Below are 20,156 nucleotides of genomic sequence, written 5' to 3'. Positions count from 1 at the left end.
GTAACTATTCCTTTCTCCATATTCCAGATAAGAACATAAGAACAGCCATAGACTGGGTCAGACCAGTGCTCCATCTAGCCCATCTAGTATCCTGCTTTCTGACCGTGGCCAGTGCAAGATGCTTCAGAGGGAATGCATGAAACAGGGAAATTGTTGAGTGATCTATCCCCTGTCATCCAGTCTCAGCTTCTGGTAGTCAGCAGTTTAGAGATGTCCAGAGCATGGGGTTGTGTCCCAGGTCCATCAGTGGCTATTAGCTAAGATGGTCAATCTTCCATGATCCCCAATGGACCCATCCTCTTTTTTTGAACCCAGTTATACTTTTGGCCTTCACAACATCCCTGGCAATGAGTTCTGCAGGTTGACTGTACATTATGTGAAGAATTACTTCCTCATGTTTGTTTTAAACCTGCCGCCTATTAATTTCACTGTGTGAGCTCTGCTTCGTGTGTTATGAGGAGAAAATAACACTTCCCTATTAACTTTTTCCACACTATTCATGATTTTATATATCTCTATCCTATTCCCCTTAGGCATCTCATTTCAAAGCTGACCAGTCCCAGCCTCTTTAATCTCTCCTCATATGAAAGCCGTTCCATACCCCTACTCATTTTTGTTGCCCTTCTATGTACTTTTTCCAATTCTAATATATCTTTTTTGAGATGGGGTGATAAGAACTACACGCAGTATTCAAGGAAGGGGAGTACAATGAATTTCTATAGGGACATGATATTTTCTATCTTATCTATCCCTTTCCTTTTGGTTTCTAAAATTGTTAGCTTTTTTTTTTTTGACTGCTGCTGCACACTGAGCCCATATTTTCAGAGAAATATCCATGATTATTCAAAGCTATTTCTTGAGTGGTATCAACTAATTTACACCCCATCACTTTGTATTTATAGTTGGAATTATGTTTTCTAATAATCATTACTTTGCATTTATCAACATTGAATTTCATCTGCCATTTTGTTGCCCAGTCATCCAGTTTTGTGAAATTCTTTTGTAATGTTACACAATCAGCTTCACAGTCAACTTTGGACTTAACTATCTTGAGTAATTTTGTATCATCTGAAAACTTTGCCACCTCACTGTTCGTTCCCTTGTCCGGATCACTTATGAATATGCTGAACAGCACATGTCCCAGAACAGATCCTTGGGGGACCCCACTATTTATCTTCCTCCATTGTGAAAACTTACCATTTATTCCTACCCTTTGTTTCCTAACTTTTAACCAGTTATTGATCCATAGGAGGACCTTCTCTCTCATGCCAGGACTGCTTACTTTGCTTAAGAGCCTTTGGTTTGGGACCTTGTCAAAGGCTTTCTGAAAGTCCAAGTTCACAGTATCAACTGAATTACCCGTGTCTACGCACTTGTTGACACCCTCAGATAATTCAAATTGATTGGTGAGTCATGAAAGCTGTGTTGACTCTTCCCCATTGTATAGTGTTCATCTATGTGTCTGATAATTCTGTTCTTTACTATAGTTTCAACCAATTTGCCCACTTCTGAAGTTAGGCCTACCAGCCTGCAATTGCCAGGATCACCTATGAAGCCTTTTAAAAAAAAGTCAGTATTACATTAGCTATGTTCCAGATATCTTTATTATTTATCTACTTTCAAATTTTAACAAACAGCTATATTAAAAATTCCATTCTCCCAAACCTATTGTCCCTTCAATTAATCAAATCCCTAGACTCATCTAAGAGATACTGGAAAAAATTGTTGGACTTTTTAATGAATAAATGGCATATGTATTCGTTAAAATGTGAATGTGGATAAATACAAATAACCGTGATGACAACGTAGATCTAAATTTGTAGAAAATAGTGCTTCATCAAATTGTGCTATTAAGATGTGTTAGTTTTCTATAATACAGACATTTGGTATAAAGTTTGAAACCAGACTTTATTTAACTGAAAGCTGATGCAACATTTATTTTTTTTTTGGTGCCAAAATGAGCTATTTACAAGAACACAAAATATGTTTTCCCTGACTTTGATGATTCCGAGGCATTTTTACAGTTTTATGTTTCTCATTCCTAAGAGATTAATATTCTTTCCATTTTTGCACTTAACTCCCACTTAATAGAGCTATGTATGGATCTGTTCCATTCCCTACATGCATTTAATGCAATCTGGATGTCCTGAATGATAGTTGAGAGATTATGTCCGGGATATAAATGGCTCAAGATATTGACAGTAGCCTTTATGGAGCCTTTTACTTTGCCAGTTTGCATCCAATTTGCACACAGGTATTATGATGATGAGCACTTTACAAATGCTTATTATAGACAGGTGAAGAGTTGCAAAGTTTATCTTCTGTTCAGTGGCCTTCATGAAATGAGCTGTGTCATAGTCTTATTTATACAGTGACAGTGGATCGTGATGCCACAATAATTGGTACTCCCCATGTTACCAGATAGACAAAAAACTGTAGGTATAGCCACTGAACTACCCTACATCCTCTAATGGTGGTCCTCTAGCTCACTGTTGAGGCATACTAATGGGACAATATTGAGAAGCTTGCCCTGCTGGTGCCCACACTATGACTGTTCTGTGGACAACAGCGGTCTCCTATTTTACGGAGCATTAAATTGATTCAAAAAACACACTCTATGGAATTCTGGCCTCACTGAAGTCAATAGGAGGTTTGCCATTTCTTTCAGCAGAGCCAGGTTTTCACTCACAGTTGTTCCCCCCCCCCCACTCCCAGTTAAAATGTGAACTCTGCAGAAGCGATTGAGTTGTATCTTTAATATATTTTGTTTTGTCCACTCCCCATCTCTACCAGTTAGTTCATAGTTCATTGGTTTTGTGTTATATTAAACCTTTCAAAAGACAGTGGCATAAATAGTGAGAACAACCAAATAATGGAATAAATCAGTGGTGGTGGAAACAACATACTATATGGGAACAGGTTTCAGAGTAGCAGCCGTGTTAGTCTGTATTCTGCAAAAAGGAAAGGAGTACTTGTGGCACCTTAGAGACTAACCAATTTATTTGAGCATAAGCTTTCGTGAGCTACAGCTCACTTCATCGGATCCAATGCCACAAGTACTCCTTTTCTTTATATGGGAACAGTCATTTCAAGTATCTTGAAAATGATCAGAAAAATCTCTGCTCCTTTTTATGATATTTTTAGACTGGACTATGTCTCTGACTTATTGCACACAGTATGATTTCTTTGTTACATTTTCAATTCATCTGAAACCTGTTTTCCATGAGGGAACATACTGCAAGTGGAACATGACTTTGTACTTGATCCTTTTACTACTGTGGATTAACAGGTTTGGTGCATTTCTAATAGTCTCCCTGGGAAATGAGCCCAGGTCACAAATCTTTTTTTTCAAATGAACTTTTGAATGGACTGGACAAGAATATGAGTGAAATTTAAAATGGCAGTTAAAATGATTTAGGCTAGGAGAGTCCATTTAATTAAAAACCTTCAGTGTACCTATCAAATTCATACTCGTGTTTACTTTCCATTTGCTGTTGGTTTAAGACAGATGGGGTTTTAAAAGTGGTTTCTGGGAGAGTGGTAAATCTAAAAATGATTTGGAATTAAATGTGAGTTTGTTGGTCTTACTGAGTTCTTGTTTGTTCATTCTGACTATTCAGTTAAGTCACTGAGTTTTGGGATAGGAAAAACAAGATGGAAGAGGAGCACACAGCTGCAGTAAACTTTTATGTCCTGTGGCCACTGTAAGTCAAGTATTGAGATGGGGTATATACCTAGCTCCAAATCTTGTAATGTTATCAACTTTGTTATTATTTATTTGAATTTTGGTAGTACCTAGGAACCCCAAACACTGATAAGGGCAGGCCTCATAGATACTGTACAATCACGTACAAATAAGATAATCCCAACATAGAGCTGTCAATATTCACATTATCACTTGTCATTACAAGTGGCCTTACTTGTCCCTGAATTATTTAAAGTTGTGCTGTTAGAGCTCATAATCAGTATAGAATTAACCTACCTCAGCATCCTGTAATTTACCCCAACCCTGGGACATTCTACCCAGTTGCCATGACAGGGATGTGGGCAGTCTTGCCTAGTGGATAGGACCAGGAGTCAGTCAGACCTGGTGGCAGAGCAGGAATTGGGAGTAAGCCAGGGGTCAAAGCCAGAGTCAGAAATCAGGAGTAAAGCCAAAGGTCAAGGAATCTAGTCAGAGATCATAGGCAGAGTAAGGGATCAGAAGTCAAGCCAAGGGTCAGAGACAAAGAACAGAGCCAGGGTCTGTGTGGTAGCAGGCCAGATACTGCCAGGTTGCACAGACCACTTCCTGGAACTTCCTCCATGCTTAAAGAGTGTGCCTGGACCAATTAGAGGTCAGTGGGTTGCTGGCAGTTGGATCATCTGTGGGTGATGCTTCCTGTGGTGCTGGTCTCTCAGGATTTGTAGTGCATTGATCACAGTTCTGCAATTGGTGGTGGAGTGAAAGTGTTGGTCACCTTGGACTAAACATGGAATTGGGAGCAAGGAGCTCTTGGATTCTAATCCTGGCTCTGTCACTGACTCACTGTGGGCCTTTCTGCAAATCATTCACCAATCTGGGGTAAAATGAGCCATTGCAGAAGTAAGCACAATTCCACAGGATTCAATGAATTTGTCTGCCTATGTCTGTTGCCTTGTTTGTCAAATGGGGATAATTACCTAGTGCACTGGGGTGTTGTAAAAATTATTTGGACAGTGAGCTCTTCTTGGCTGAGAGGTTTCAGAAGGTGATAGTAGAAAATTGCTCCTCTTCCCTGAATGTGCTGCCATGCGGAATCTGATGACCTCGTAGGCAGGTTGCAAAGCTGATTCTCCCCACCCTGAAAGGATCTGAAAAGGGGTATGCCGGGGGGGGGGGTATTGTGAGAGCAGTTAATTATTGGACAGGGAGGGAAGGAGGGAGGGTTTAACTTCTAGTTGTACACATTAATGACATATCAACCTCAAATACATACATAATTTTACCATAAATAATAAACACTTTCCTATGAAATTACCTATGAACATGTAGCAACAATCCAAGGCTAAGAATAAACCGTGTAATGTGTCTATTAACATGGTATCAGGTCAGAAGTATGTAACTTGGACTCAATAGTATGTTAAAGGGAGACATAAAATCAGAAAACTCCTGCTATTTTGAATTCAGCCTGTTGCACATTCAGGAGGGGTTTAAAAATGTGCCCTTTCTTTTGATACTTCCATGAAAAATCAAAAGAATTTAAGACCTACATCAGCTATAACAATAATCACATTATTTGTTGCTCTTATGTTGTGTCTTTAACCCTAGATTCTCAAAGCACTTTAGAAACCTTGGTTAAGCCTCACTATAACCCTCTGAGTGGGTTTGTATTATACCTGTTTTACAGACGGGTAAACTGAGGTTCAGAAAAGTTAAGGACTAGTTTTTACCCTCAGATATAACCCTGTCTAATGGTTGGCACATAGCTGCACCATCCCAAGAGTAATCAAAGAGCCTCAGATCTTCCACTAGTTCCTTCTTGCTCTGGGGAGGGAGTTGCTTACTGCAGCCTTTCAAAGGATGCGACTTAGTCTTCTGTGTGCCCTGCATGGCACATTGGAAGGAGGGAAGCTGCACAGTCATGGCTTCACAACTCTCACCTTACTTGCTTGGAGGGGGAGCAGGGGCATTACAGTCTCTGTGCTCTGCACGGGACCTGGAGCCAATGTCCGGGTAGCTCAGGGTGGATTAAGACATAGATGCTAAGGGCCCTGGCCTAGGTGTCATAGATGAGATCAGAATCTTGGCTTTCTTTTAAAACATTTATTTTTCAAGCAGTCATGGCTGCAAACAGTCCCCGCTGAAACACAACAAAATCCAAAAGAACAAAGCAGCTTGAAAACGTGAACAAAGTGTAACTCCTGCAGTGATGTCTGTCTGAGTCTGCAGACAGCCTGAAACAACAGCTCTGAGAGGTGTGAACTGTCCCATTCATCTGAACTCTGCCAAGGCCTGCTGCCACTCCACAAAGGGACAGAGCCATAGTAAGGGTTTGGCCATGGAGGCTCTATATGGGTTGTACCTAGTACGCAAGTTTGCCTTAATTTGGCTTTAGGATAGCTGTAACGGGATCATATTTGGGGTGGGAGTAATTTACTTCCCCTTATTTCTCTGAATGGCTGCATCAGGACTAGTCAATATCTAATCCTCAGTGGTTACCCAGTGTGTGGAACTGAGGAGTTCTGACTGCTTTAATCACTAGCCACTCTAAATGGAGTTAACATGCTTGATTTAAACCAACAAAAGCAAGGGAAATACACAGACATATGCCACTTCATTCTGAACTAACCCTGTTGTGTTCAAGTATTGCAGGACTCTACAAAATGTGTTCGGTAGGGGGAGGTGGCGGAAAGAAGGAAAAGGATAAAGGCATTGTAAGAGTTTCAATATTGGAACACAATGGAGAGAATCAGAAATAGAGTTGCAGCCTTCACTCTGCTGGTTTAAGTCAATCCCATAGGGATATTATTTTCAGCTCTGTGCACTGTGGATTAGAACTGCAGCCCTGCTTGCAATCTGTCACTACTACAGCAATGAAAATCTGTCCCTTAATGCTGTTTTACTAGTGTAGTTTTTTGTCTTTAATTATATTATACAGTAGTTTGTTGCAACATCTGCATAATTCCTTTAGAGACGTGCTTGAAATGCTTATGAATTTTTATAAACACAAGCTGTGGATTACTTTTAGTCTCTCACTACCTGGTTTCTTCTCTGTAAGCTATTCTGCTGTGATATCATTATATTTTTCTTTCTTTCTCTCTATGCAAAGCGTGGCCATTTTGTCCAACACATGATATTAAGACTGAGAATCCCAAATCTCTGAATATTACATTCATGACTTGTATATAAACACTCAAAGGGCCTGTTCCCATTGAAGTTCGGGACTATTGAGAAAAACTGGACGTACACAAGTCCATGGGGCCGGATGTGTTGCATCCGAGAGTGCTAAAGCAATTGGCGGATGTGATTGCAGAGCCATTGGCTGTTATCTTTGAAAACTCATGGCGATCGGGGGAAGTCCCAGAAGATTGGAAAAAGGTTAATGTAGTGCCCATCTTTAAAAAAGGGAAGAAGGATGATCCTGGGAACTACAGGCCGGTCAGCCTCACCTCAGTCCCTGGAAAAATCATGGAGCATGTCCTCAAGGAATCAATTCTGAAGCACTTAAACGAGAGGAAAGTGATCAGGAACAGTCAGCATGGATTCACCAAGGGAAAGTCATGCCTGACTAATCTAATTGCCATCTGTGATGAGATAACTGGTTCTGTGGATGAAGGGAAAGCAGTGGACGTGTTATTCCTCGACTTTAGCAAAGTTTTTGACACAGTCTCCCACAGTATTCTTGTCAGCAAGTTAAAGTATGGGCTGGATGGATGCACTACAAGGTGGGTAGAAAGTTGGCTAGAATGTCGGGCTCAACGGGTAGTGATCAATGGCTCCATGTCTAGTTGGCAGCCGGTATCTAGCGGAGTGCCCCAAGGGTCAGTCCTGGGGCCGGTTTTGTTCAGTATCTTCATTAAGGATCTGGAGGATCGTGTGGATTGCACCCTCAGCAAGTTTGTGGATGACACTAAACTGGGAGGAGTGATAGATACGTTGGAGGGTAGGGATAGGATACAGAGGGACCTAGACAAATTGGAGGATTGGGCCAAAAGAAATCTGATGAGGTTCAACAAGGACAAGTGCAGAGTCCTGCACTTAGGACGGAAGAATCCAATGCACCGCTACAGACTAGGGACCGAATGGCTAGGCAGCAGTTCTGCAGAGAAGGACCTAGGGGTGACAGTGGACGAGAAGCTGGATATGAGTCGACAGTGTGCCCTTGTTGCCAAGAAGGCCAATGGCATTTTGGGTTGTATAAGTAGGGGCATTGCCAGCAGATCGAGGGATGTGATCGTTCCCCTCTATTCGACATTGGTGAGGCCTCATCTGGAGTAGTGTGTCCAGTTTTGGGCCCCACACTACAAGAAGGATGTGGAAAAATTGGAGAGAGTCCAGCGAAGGGCAACAAAAATGATTAGGGGACTGGAACACATGAGTTATGAGGAGAGGCTGAGGGAACTGGGATTGTTTAGTCTGCGGAAGAGAAGAATGAGGGGGGATTTGATAGCTGCTTTTAACTACCTGAAAGGTGGATCCAAAGAGGATGGATCTAGACTATTCTCAGTGATAGCAGATGACAGGACAAGGAGTAATGGTCTCAAGTTGCAGTGGGGGAGGTTTAGGTTGGATATTGGGAAAAACTTTTTCACTAGGAGGGTGGTGAAACACTGGAATGCATTACCTAGGAAGGTGGTGGAATCCCCTTCCTTAGAAGTTTTTAAGGTCAGGCTTGACAAAGCCCTGGCTGGGATGATTTAGTTGGGATTGGTCCTGCTCTGGGCAGGTGGTTGGACTAGATGGCCTCCAGAGGTCCCTTCCAACTCTGTTATTCTATGATTCTAAGTCAGTTTCAAAAATTCCATTGACCTCAATGGGTCCAAGATTTGGCCCTAATTGTTTGGATGTATCATTTATCATTGTCATAAAGTTACTGATATGTGGAGCTAGATGAACATTGCATCTTCCCTGGTTATGTTCAAACTTCAGTGTGAATTTGCTTTGGTTCTGTTTGCTTCACTCCTTTTGTATTCTGTAAATGAATTTTCCAGTGAATTGCAGGGAAATACAGCAAGCCAGTAAATTTTAAGAGCTTACTGTTGCATATTCATTGAGAGTTAATTTCGAATTCATAATAGTGAAAATTTCCACCAGAAACCTGATTCTAAGTTACACTCATCCAGTCACATGTAACTCCTGTGTCTAGTAAAAACAGCATGAATTTCTAATACCAAATACTCACAATGAACTTGTTAGTCAGCTACACATGACAAGTTACTCGGTGAATAATTTTGAATAACAAATGTAACTGAGAAAATAACTGTCAGTTCAGATGATCGCAAACCAATGAAGAGGTGAAATTCGTCTAAAAATTATTGGTCCTGAATTATTCACCCACCAGCTCTGCAGTTATGGAGCCTTTAATCAGTTCTTCAATGCTCTTTCTCTGAGTGGGAAGAAATGAATATGATCACTGCAGTTCTGTTTTGCTGTTGTAACCTATTTTTCCTCTCTCTGTTTGTTTGTTTGCTTGGAGAATGAAAGGAGAGAAGTAGAAGAACATAAGACTCTTTTTTTTTTTCTTTCCTTCCTTCCTTTGAAATGGTTTTGGAGGCAGCACTGACAGTCGAAAAACACTGTTCAGAATGAGATGTGAGCTAATCCGGAACCAAAAGGCAGATTGACCCATGAACCCCAGATGCCTTATTTCCTTATGCTTGTATGCAGTGGTGTAGCTGTGTTGGTCCCAGGATATTAGAGAGACGAGGTGGGTGAGTTAATATCTTATTAGACTAACTTCTGTTGGTGAGAGAGACAAGCTTTCGAGCTACACAGAACTCTTCTTCAGTTCTGGCAAAGGTACTCCAAGCATGACAGCTAAATACAAGGTGGAACAGATTGTTTAGCGTAGGCAGTTAGCATCACCTTCTCATAAGCAACCTAGATGGAGCTACTATAAGGTAGGTGCAAAACTGGTTGAAAATCTGTTCCCAGACAGTAGTTATCAGTGGTTCACAGTCATGCTGGAAGGGCACAACTAGTGGGGTTCCGCAGAAATCAGTTCTGGGTCTAGTTAGGTTCGATATCTTCATCAATGATTTAGATAATGGCATAGAGAGTACACTTTTATAAAGTTTGTGGACAGTATCAAGCTGGGAGGGGTTGCAAGTGCCTTGGAGGATAGGATTAAAATTCAAAATGATTTGGACAAACTGGAGAAATGGTCTGAAGTAAATAGGATAACATTCAATAAGGACAGATGCAAAGTAGTCCACTTAGGAAGAAACAATCAGTTGCACACATACAAAATGGGAAATGACTGCCTAGGAAGGAGTACTGCAGAAAGGGGTCTGGGGGTCATAGTGGACCACCAGGCTCTGGGCGTGGAGCTCTCTGTTGGGAGCCTGGGTGGCTGCCCTGCTCCTGGTGGAGGCGGGAAGCCAAGAACGCGGCGACGGGGGCAGCTGGGCTTGTGGTGGGGAGCTGTGCAGAACTGAGCATGGGCTCACAGCCCCCAACACTGCCCCTCTTAAGTTGGTGGAAGTGCTGCTGGTGAGGATACATACCACCAACAGAAGGTGGTCTATGAGGACATGCGGTGGCTTTAAGTCAATCTAACATAGGTCAATTTAAGTTTGTAGTGTAGACATGCCCCAACTGGGGAGCACTGATAAGCTCAGGATAAACTGGACTTGATTGTTTGACCTCAGTTACACTGCCTTTACGTGATTTTAACTACACTGACTTCCCGGGATGTATTCCTAATGAACAATGAGGTCAGAAGGAAGCCCTAACTGTATAGGGTGTTTTTTTTTTTTTTTTTTTTTCCTGAATTGAACTCGGACACTGACCATTTTGAAGTTTCCTCATAAGTGGTCTTAAAAGGTCTGACTCTGCCATGCTCACTCATGTTGAGTAGCTTGCTATTCCACAGGAAGGGACCACTCATGGAGTAAAGTACTACTCCATGTAAGTTAAGGTGGCATAATTCAGACCTGAATTTTCAAATTTTATTTAGAATTTTTCAGAACCCCTTCTTGGGAGTTAATATAATCATTTCACACATGGGAAATCTCAAGCAGAGATAAAGTAAGTGATTTGCACACAGTGCCACAGCAGAAGATTGGTAGAGTCCAGGACAAAATCTAAGAGTCCTGACTCCAGTACCTCTAATCACTTGACACACTGCTTCATGGGAAACATTTGCATTTCTTGTAGTGGTGTATTTTAAGTATTTTTTGCTATTACAGAAACTCCCTTAAATATCCATAGAAAGAGAAGTCTCTGAAATATTATGCTGAAGTTTGTAATGGTATTTCATTTGGATCTTGGAAAAATTGTTCCTCTAAAGGGCTAATAAATAAATAAAAAAAATTTACATAGCTTCCATATATTATTTAAAGGTAATCCAGTGTCGGTGCACAGGCAGCTGTATGCAACAAAGTAATATTTACTTCTCTGTTTTGCATTGAAAGTGACTTTTCATTTTTGTGAATCTCGTAGAAACCCACGGTTGAAGATTTATTTTAAAATAGTTAGAGATTAATTTATGTCATCTCTATTTTAGGGAGCAGATCCTTTTTTAATGTCATCACTTTTTTTTAATATTCTCTTTTCTTTTAATGTTAGCTTGTAGATTAAAGATATTTCAGGAATTGCCAGGGATTCTGAATCATCATTTATTGAGCCTGACATAATTTGAGTAGAGCACAAGCCCTGATATTTTCAGTGTTCTCTGGAATACATAAATCATTAAGACAAAAAAAGATGCAACGAAATGCCAACCCGTCAAGCTCACAAAGGTAAGCAAATTCATAAAAATCACAACCAAAATGAAGCATTTTTGTTTTCCTTGTGGATGATTGAAGGCCTGATCTTATGATCCTTATTCAGTCCTATTGACTTCAGCAAGTGCTTTGCCTGAGTAGAGACTCTAAAAAGAACCATGAAAGGGTGCAGTTTGAACTCCGTTCCAGAAATGATTAAAGATTTGGGGGATCAAAGAAAGATCTTTATTTTTACTAAATCAGCTCATCCATTTCTGACAACACTAATACTATAGGTATTAAAAGAGGTAATAAATATAAGCACCTGAAAAAAAAACCACTAATAGTTCAAGCAGTTGTTGCTAAAGTGAATGAAGGAAATAAAGCACTTTGCCTAGCAGAATGCAGTTTCTGAATTGCAGCAGGTCAAATGAAGACCGCAGCTCTTGCTGTGTCTCTCTTTTTTTGACTCTGTACAGCACTGGTACATGGCAACTCTGCAGGTCTGAAAGAACTTAGGCCTTTCGTAGACGGGTGTAGTTGTAAAATCTGGGAATGGGGAGCACAGATTATTGTGAAAAACAAAATCTAGAGGGGGTCAGCATAAACAGAGATGTTGTAATGTAACTAAATGCCTCCTATCAGTCCTGCACTGGCATAGAGCTAGAGTAAATGACCTTCCACATCTCAAATGTCCCTGACTCTAAAACAAGGTGAATTTTCTGGAACAAAACAGCTACTGCTACTGGCTGCCGCTGAATTTGTGATGAGAGCAGATGTTCCATTGCTTTCAAGATGTTTCCCATGGTTACTTCCCCCCCCATTTAAAACATTTTTATTTTAAGGAAGGTGCAAAAAACAGTCAGAAAGAAGAATACTTTGGGAACAAACCTGTAGTCCTACCTCAAGCCTAGTTCCTCTTATTATCAATGGGAGTCTTGTATGAATAAGGACGTCAAGATTTGTCACATTAATATCTCTCAGGCTTAATAAAACTTCATCGCTAGCTGCAATTGTCATTAGCCCATAGATATTGTCTAGGTATTGTCATTAGCCCATAGATATTGCTGAGTAAGGATAGTCCGATAAATTATTCAATGAACTTTTTCTGTTTAGGTAAAATTCCCCCATGCTGCAGAGATCAGGAGCAGGGCTCTTTGCATCACTGAAAGCTCCCCTGTACCATTTAAGACACGCAAAGGGGTGTGTGTAGGAGGAACACAGATAGACCAGACACACAATGCTCCTGCACGCCCACTCATACCACAGAAAATATTCTTGGCCCAGCCCCAGAGAAGCTGCTGGAGAAGCCATGAGGGAAGTGGGTTAGAGGAAGGGTCAAGAGACATATGTATTCTTGGAAAGAGTGACCCAAAAATTCTTTGCCAGTGGCACAGAGGAATTGTGGCTACTGTTCCAGCCCATAGGCTGTAATAACAGCTGCTAAGGGAGATGGGGACGCTGTGCAGTAGTCCTGCTTGCTGGCCCTGGATTAAAGGTGTGGATTTCTCCTCCCTAGCATCTCCTCATACCACTAGAATAAAGTCTGAACACTGGGGCTCTCTACAGCTGGGGTGGATTATACTGAGTCTATATGCTGCCACCAGTGGCATGCAGTGCAGACGTAGCCAGAGTGTACTGGGAGTAGACTTGACTCAGTAAACAAGGCAAAGTGAAGCCTTTGTGATCCAAATTTGATCAAAACTATGCGAGTAGTTCAGCTCTCCAGTTCAATTTCTGCCTTTCATAGATAATAAAGAACTGAAGTTATTCATGTGGCAGCACACCCATCTTTCAGTCACAATAATACACCTAAAAACAATCTGAACAGATGTTCCCTAAGAGCCCCCTGGACTTTTTATCAGGAGTTGTCTTGAGACAGATCAAATGACTTGCAAGATGCATTTGTTTTATGATAAACACACTGATTGTCATTACCAAACTTATACCGTGTGTTTGAAATCCATAATTAAGACTAATATTCATTAGCTATTAATGTGTTTTTCCTCCTGCACTGGTAACTTGATTTCATATATGTGTTATCTTGGTAGGAAAATATCTTTAAGTGATCATTGTAAGGACAACCAAGTATGCGAGAGGTCTACTTCTCGCTTAAAGCGGGTGCTTAAAACCATAATTGTGCTACTATGTGCTAATACAGGATTACCTTTACCTTCCACATTTTAAATAATCTGTTATTTATTTTCCTACTGTCTGTATTTGTGTCTAGGCTTGTTTGATTTTTTTTCTCCATAGACATTTCTTTCTACATTTCCTCTATTTAAAGTGTGCTTGGTCTTTGATAGTGCAAAAAAGAGTATTGTGAAAGTCTGTGTTTGTTTGTTTATTAATGATTCCAGCTCAGTATACAAGTAAAATTATGTTGGTGCTTTTTTTAGTGGCCACCAATGCAAACTCTATCTGGGATCTCAAAGTCATGCTAAGTTCTTTCTGGACTATGATCATCACCACTAACAAAAATTTGGCATGTCAGATTCTGCCCTGATCTCCACACCTGTACAACCCTATTGTCTTCAAATTTAATGCGATGGAAGCTACAGAAATGAAAGTAGATTTTGGTCCTCTGATTGGACCTTGCTTAACAATTCTGCTGATGATACGTAAGCTATAATAGAATCCGCCTCCTCCTCCAAGAACTGTCAAGGCTTTTTGACAAGTTAAAAAAATAATGTATTTTTTTCACTTAGTAGGGAAATATGACTCTGAAGACAATGAATATGCTGTCCACTCTGAGTTAGAGTGTATTTACAATATAACTTTTCAGAGTAGAACCACATTTTATGCATGGGCAAAATAAGGTTATTAATACAAACTTGGTTTCTATTAAGAGCTATTTCTGGTTATGAATATACTGTTAAGGACCACAGCCTATCGCTGAATTTGCAGAAACTAGAAAAAGGAAAAATACAAATGTAGAATGTGAGGCCCAGATCCTTACTTGTCCTGTTTGTGTATCTGGCACAGCTGAGAGGGTGTAAGAAAGGGTGACTTTACCTTGATCATCTGACAGGGACTGGAGACTGTTTGGATCCCTATGAAACTTAAAGCGGGGCTGGGCTCACAAAAGTGCAGCAAGACTCTGGCCATGTCATCATTCCCAAAGCCACATCCCCTAAAGGATAAGCCAGGAGCTGATGACATAGGAGCTGCTCAGCTCTCCCTATCCTCAGCTGGTTTCAGAGTAACAGCCGTGTTAGTCTGTATTTGTGCTGGAAATGGCCCACCTTGATTATCATACACGTCGTAAGGAGAGTGTTCACTTTAGATAAGCTATTACCAGCAGGAGAGTGGGGTGGGGGGAGGTATTTTTTCATGCTTTGTGTGTATAAAAAGATCTTCTATACTTTCCACAGTATGCATCCGATAAAGTGAGCTGTAGCTCACGAAAGCTTATGCTCAAATAAATTGGTTAGTCTCTAAGGCGCCACAAGTACTCCTTTTCTTTTATCCTCAGCTGGTGTATGTCCCCCAAAGTACAATTTGCAGCAGATCGCAGGCTGCTCTAACCTTGGCTGGGGCAGTGAATCAGGGAGCTATAATAGGTTTCTATTTCTCAGCTTCTTCTCTTTTCCCCCTTCTCTTGTGCTGGGTGGCTGTATCAGAATGGGGAGTCTTCCATTGCTAGGTGCTCCCCTAGGCTCAGACAGAGCCAGTTAAACTCTTGTCTACGCTCCTTGACTCCCACAGCAGCTCTGCACATCAGAATCAAGTTCTTATTAAAATGGTGTGTGGCTTTTTTGAATGTCCCATTCCTTTGATAGAAGTATGAGAAAGGTGCACATAATAAACAGGAAAATGAGCCTACAAAAGACACAACACACAAACTGGGAAGGGAGGATAAGGAGAGAACAAGATTGGGGGGGGGATTTTTTCTTATAAAACCACCAGCAAAATGGAAGCTCTAACCTCTTCCCCCTGCACTGGCTTCAGCTAATAGGAAGGTAGCAGTCTGAGTTTCTCCAGCTCCTCTGTAGTTTAGGAGCAACCCAAATTGTTACAAGTGGGGGCACAGCTGTGTCTAAATAGAGTCCCAGTTACTTCTAATTGGGATAACTCTGCCTGTGGGAGGTGCCTTCTCTGTAAAAGCTTGGTCCTCCATGTTGATTTTTTTTTTTAACTCAACCCCAGCTTGTGGCAGAGAAGCTGCTAAATGGAGTGAGAAGAAAAAGGGCTATATGTGGGTAACTTTTTTTTTTCTTTCTAGAAAGAGGTTTTATCTGACCATTTGTTTTCCTGCTGGTAAGAGAAAAGGGGTAGGGTAAAAAAGAGCAGACAGAAGGTGGGCAACTGTTGGCCCAGAATATCCACTTGCTCCCCCTCCCCTCCCAGCCCAAATAGGGAAGATGTCATTCATGCATGAATCTCTTTGCTTCTGTGTGGAAAGTGGTTCAGCTACCCTTTCTCTATGGCTTTCCACTTGGACCATGCAGAGTCTCTCTGTGTCTGGGGCCCATGTGGTTGCAATAAGGAGAGTGGTGTGTGTGTGGGGCACATAGTATCATAGTATATCAGGATTGGAAGGGACCTCAGGAGGTCATCTAGTCCAACACCCTGCTTTAAAGCAGGGCCAATCCCCAATTTTTGCCCTAGATCACTAAAGGGCCCCCTCAAGAATTGAACTCACAACCCTGGATTTAGTAGGCTATTCCACATATCCTGCCTTCTCTTTGTTCTCACATAGACTCCTTGGAAAAAGTACTGCAGTCCTAGGTTTCTTGCAGAAGACGGGGGGGGGGGGGCATTGCAGTGAGGGTGAGTCCCTAGTAGCAAAACCTTACTAGAGCCATGTTATCTGTGAGGCTGGGTCACTGATGTCCTGAGCTAGTGTGGAGAGACACTGCCTATATGTGGATGGCTCTGGCTCCCTATAGCATTTCTAGAATCCATCAGGTTTGGGGCCAGGCCCTGAGACCTTTCTTACATGGGACTAATCCTGCCCTCTTGCTCCACCCTGATGGGATGATGTGGAATCATTACTGAAAGCAATTCAGGAGTTTCCATCCTGGATCAGAGCAGCAGTCCCCCTTCTCCAGTATCCTGTCACCAACACTTCTGATACTAGCTGCTTCAGAAGAAAATGCAAGATACTCTGCAATAGATAGTTATAGAAAGCTTCCTCTGAAACCCCTAGTAACTAGAACCAGACTTATGCCCTAAAACATGAGGATTTATGTCCTTTTCTAAACTCCAGTCTTTGAAATAATATACTGTTATAACCTGATCCTCTTGTTATCCTTATGAATGTTGAATCTTTTTTAGACTTGTATAAAGCTCTTGGCCTCTATCTATAGAGAGGAAGGATGGTCCCCTGGGCAGGGAGTTATCTTGCTCCTCACTCTTTCTTTTTGGCCAATGAATATTCAAGTATTTATTCAGAGTGGAACAGTTTTAGCTGGAGAGATTGAGCTGAGCCATCTCACCCCAGAATAATGTATAGCTGGTGTTTAGGATGCTCATCTGGGAGCGGCGAGATCTTAGTTCAAGTCTCTACTCAAAAATGGGAATTCAAAACTGGTGTCTCACAACCCAGGAAAGTGCCATAACCAATGGACTAAACGTTATACAGGGGGATTGACCCTACCTCGCTTTTCTGAAGCTGGCCTGAAATGGACTCTTCTAGCTTGCAGATGAGTTCCAAATATTTTTCGCTGACCTTTTGGTTTGTTAGCTGTACTGAAAAAATCAATTATTTGCCAAGCTGTGGTTGTGAAGATAAATGTATTTAAGGTTGTGAGGTGCTCCTATATTACAATAACTAGAGCCATATAAGTACCTGAGATAGACTGATCTTGCTGCAATGAATCCCACGTGCTAGTTGTATGGAAAAAGTATTTTTTTATCTGTTTTGATTTTTTTCACCATTGAATTTCAGCAAATGTCCCCTTGTTTTATAAGAATAGGCCCTATCTGCCTTCTCTTTAGCTTTCATTATTTTGTATACGTGTATGAAAACCCCTATTATTCATCTCCTTCCGGAGGTAAGGAGTGTTAAAAAAAATAAAAAAATAAAATCCTTGTTCACATTTCCTCTCCAAAGATTTTAACATGGAAGGGGATGATCTAGCCCGTTGATATTAAATGTATAGATTCCATACAGTGTTTTTAGAGCATTGTGAAATGCACACTGTAATAATACTTATAATATGTTTTTGTACAGATTCTAAACATTAATATAGGTATACAACATGAAGACTTTGGCTAGACCTTAGCTGAAGCACTTAGCTGCTGCTGCTAGGTTGTCTTGATACAAAAGCATTTGAAATGTAGGATGTACTTTATAACAGGCTTCAACTATTATTATTATTACCTGCTGTTCTAAGACTGTCAGACAATAACAAATTCAGCAGAGTCTGTTCCTTTTTCTGTCTGTGCTCCCATCCACCTGTACGCTTTTGTTGGTGTTGTAGAAGAGGTTGTGAAGTGCAATAAAACTCTTTTGAACACACTAGCTCCCAGGGGGCTTTTCCTTTCAGATGTATAGTTTTATGGCTGGTCCTTAACAGAAACTATCTTATATGATTTGTCTGACTATTGATTTGAGTCTAATTCAGTGACAAATCTGCAAGAGACAATAGCACAGCAAGCACATACTGTAACCCTTAGTATGGAAGATTACAGTACAGTCTGTCATATTGAATAATGAGCCTAACATTATCCAAATGATAATTATGAATGTCATTTGTAAGTAGAATAATGTCTGATTAATAGCAGCAAAAAGTAAAAAAAATACTGGAAATGGGCAATACAGTGCCTATTGCTTGCTTTCACCAGTGAGCACGCTGGAGGTCTAGCCCATTTCTGCAGGACTGGACTCTTTAAAAGTTACCTTTCACAAAAACTAACACCATATGAAAATTGCTGTGATGACAGCTCTGATGGGTAAAATACTTTTTTCTGCCACTGAGTAAGTGCAGTGTAGACAGGAGCAGTGCTTGCTTCCCTATACCACTTAAATGAAATGCTTTAACCTTGGCCTTGAGGGACCCTCTTTGGGTTTAAAAGAGTTCATTCCCAGGTCTATTCCATTTTTTGGAGTCCATTAAGACTGCCCACAAGAGAGCTAGTTGCTGTCTCAATGGACTCGAGGCAACTGAACAAATGTGAGCTGGTTACTACTCTTGCTCACTGACCTAGGAGGAGATTTTCAAAAGTGCCTCAGTGACTTAGGGGAGAAATTGTCAAAGGCAGAAAGGGCAATTAGGAGCCCAACTCCCAACCATACCCATAATGTGGAAGAGGACAGCAGGTGGGAGATTGTTTTCAGATGAGGCTGGGTTGGAGTCAGGGTATCATCAGGGTAACTTTAATACTGAATGTCAATGGGAGTTAGGCTTCCAAGTCATGCAGACACTTTTGAAAAATGTTACCCTGGTACTGGATTCACACCAGTAACATAAATGTGCAAGAATCTATATCACCTTATCAACCCAATCCCCCAAAATAGACTCTTGCTTTACTTAGTGGTGCTAGAGCTTTCAGGTTTTTGGTAGAGTGTTTATTTTTGTTTCATTTAATAGAAATATGTTCAAGAAAACTACAAAGTGTAGTTGTTGTGTTTTGTCCCTGCCATGCTAAGTTGCGCTTCAAAGAAACTTCCTTGCTAAAACTGTTTGTTTGTTTTTTTTAAGCTGTGTGTGGCTGGCAGTGACAATGTTATTGTGGGCACCCCTGTGTGATCAATTTGGCTCACAGCTGCAGTTAGTGCCAATAGTAATTATAGGGGCTAATGGGATTAGTTTCACTGGTGATGTGGCAAGTTTAGATTGTTGAGGCCCTGTAAACCTATGGGATATTATAGTATGGGTGCCAATTGGGATCACAGGAGGTAAAGGAGCAACTCTGAGGGAAGATAAAATAAAGGAAGAGTGTAATCATTTGGTAAAACCTTCTTAGTCAACAGCCATTTAGTATGCTTCATATATCCATCATGAGACTAAAAGGAGCCACAAAGATAAGATTCCTTTGCCTTCTTGCCCTGCCCCATCTCAGTCCCGTGAAGGAAATCTGATTTGTATCAACTGAAATAATTACCAACCAGCGGGGCCATCTGGGAGAAACCAAAACTCAAGGCAACTCCCATCTTTTCACATGCTGTGTATTTATACCTACTTCTATTTTCCACTCCGTGCATCTGATGAAGTGGGTTTTAGCCCACGAAAGCATATGCCCAAATAAATTTGTTAGTCTCTAATGTGCCACAAGAACTCCTCATTGTTTTCACAGAGGAGAGTTAACTGCTTTCTATTGTGCTATTGGTGTTTTTCTTCCTTGATTCAGTTAGTTAATTACAGTGTTGATTGCAAAGGCACGCTCTCTTATCTGCTCACTAATCCTGAATGTGTTCTCTGTTTAATTTCTTGCTTTGAAGAAAATAAAGGTGGTGGTGGTGGGTGACATGTCTGTTTCCCTCTTGCTTTCTTGGACTGGTGAGAAAAGTGAGATGAATTCAAGTCAAAGCTGAGAACTCTTGTCAACTTTAATTTGCCATCTGAGAATGATATGATTTACACAGAATAAATGAGTGAAGTAGTTGGGGTGGGAGGTGGTGAAGGAGATGACAATTTACATGAGTTTATTCATACATTGTAAAACATTCTAAATTAAAAAGACAATGTGTTCATTTGACTGTTGTAGCAGGAATGAAATGTATAAAGAACAGAAAAAAAGTTTTAAATGTGTGGGGTTTCACATACCCATAATGTATCTAACTTAGAAATGGAACCTATTGTAAAAGGGTCTTGTTTGTA

Source organism: Eretmochelys imbricata, chromosome 6, assembly GCF_965152235.1.
Source record: "Eretmochelys imbricata isolate rEreImb1 chromosome 6, rEreImb1.hap1, whole genome shotgun sequence".
NCBI lineage: Eukaryota > Metazoa > Chordata > Testudines > Cheloniidae > Eretmochelys > Eretmochelys imbricata.
Note: the sequence above shows the minus strand (reverse complement) of the source record.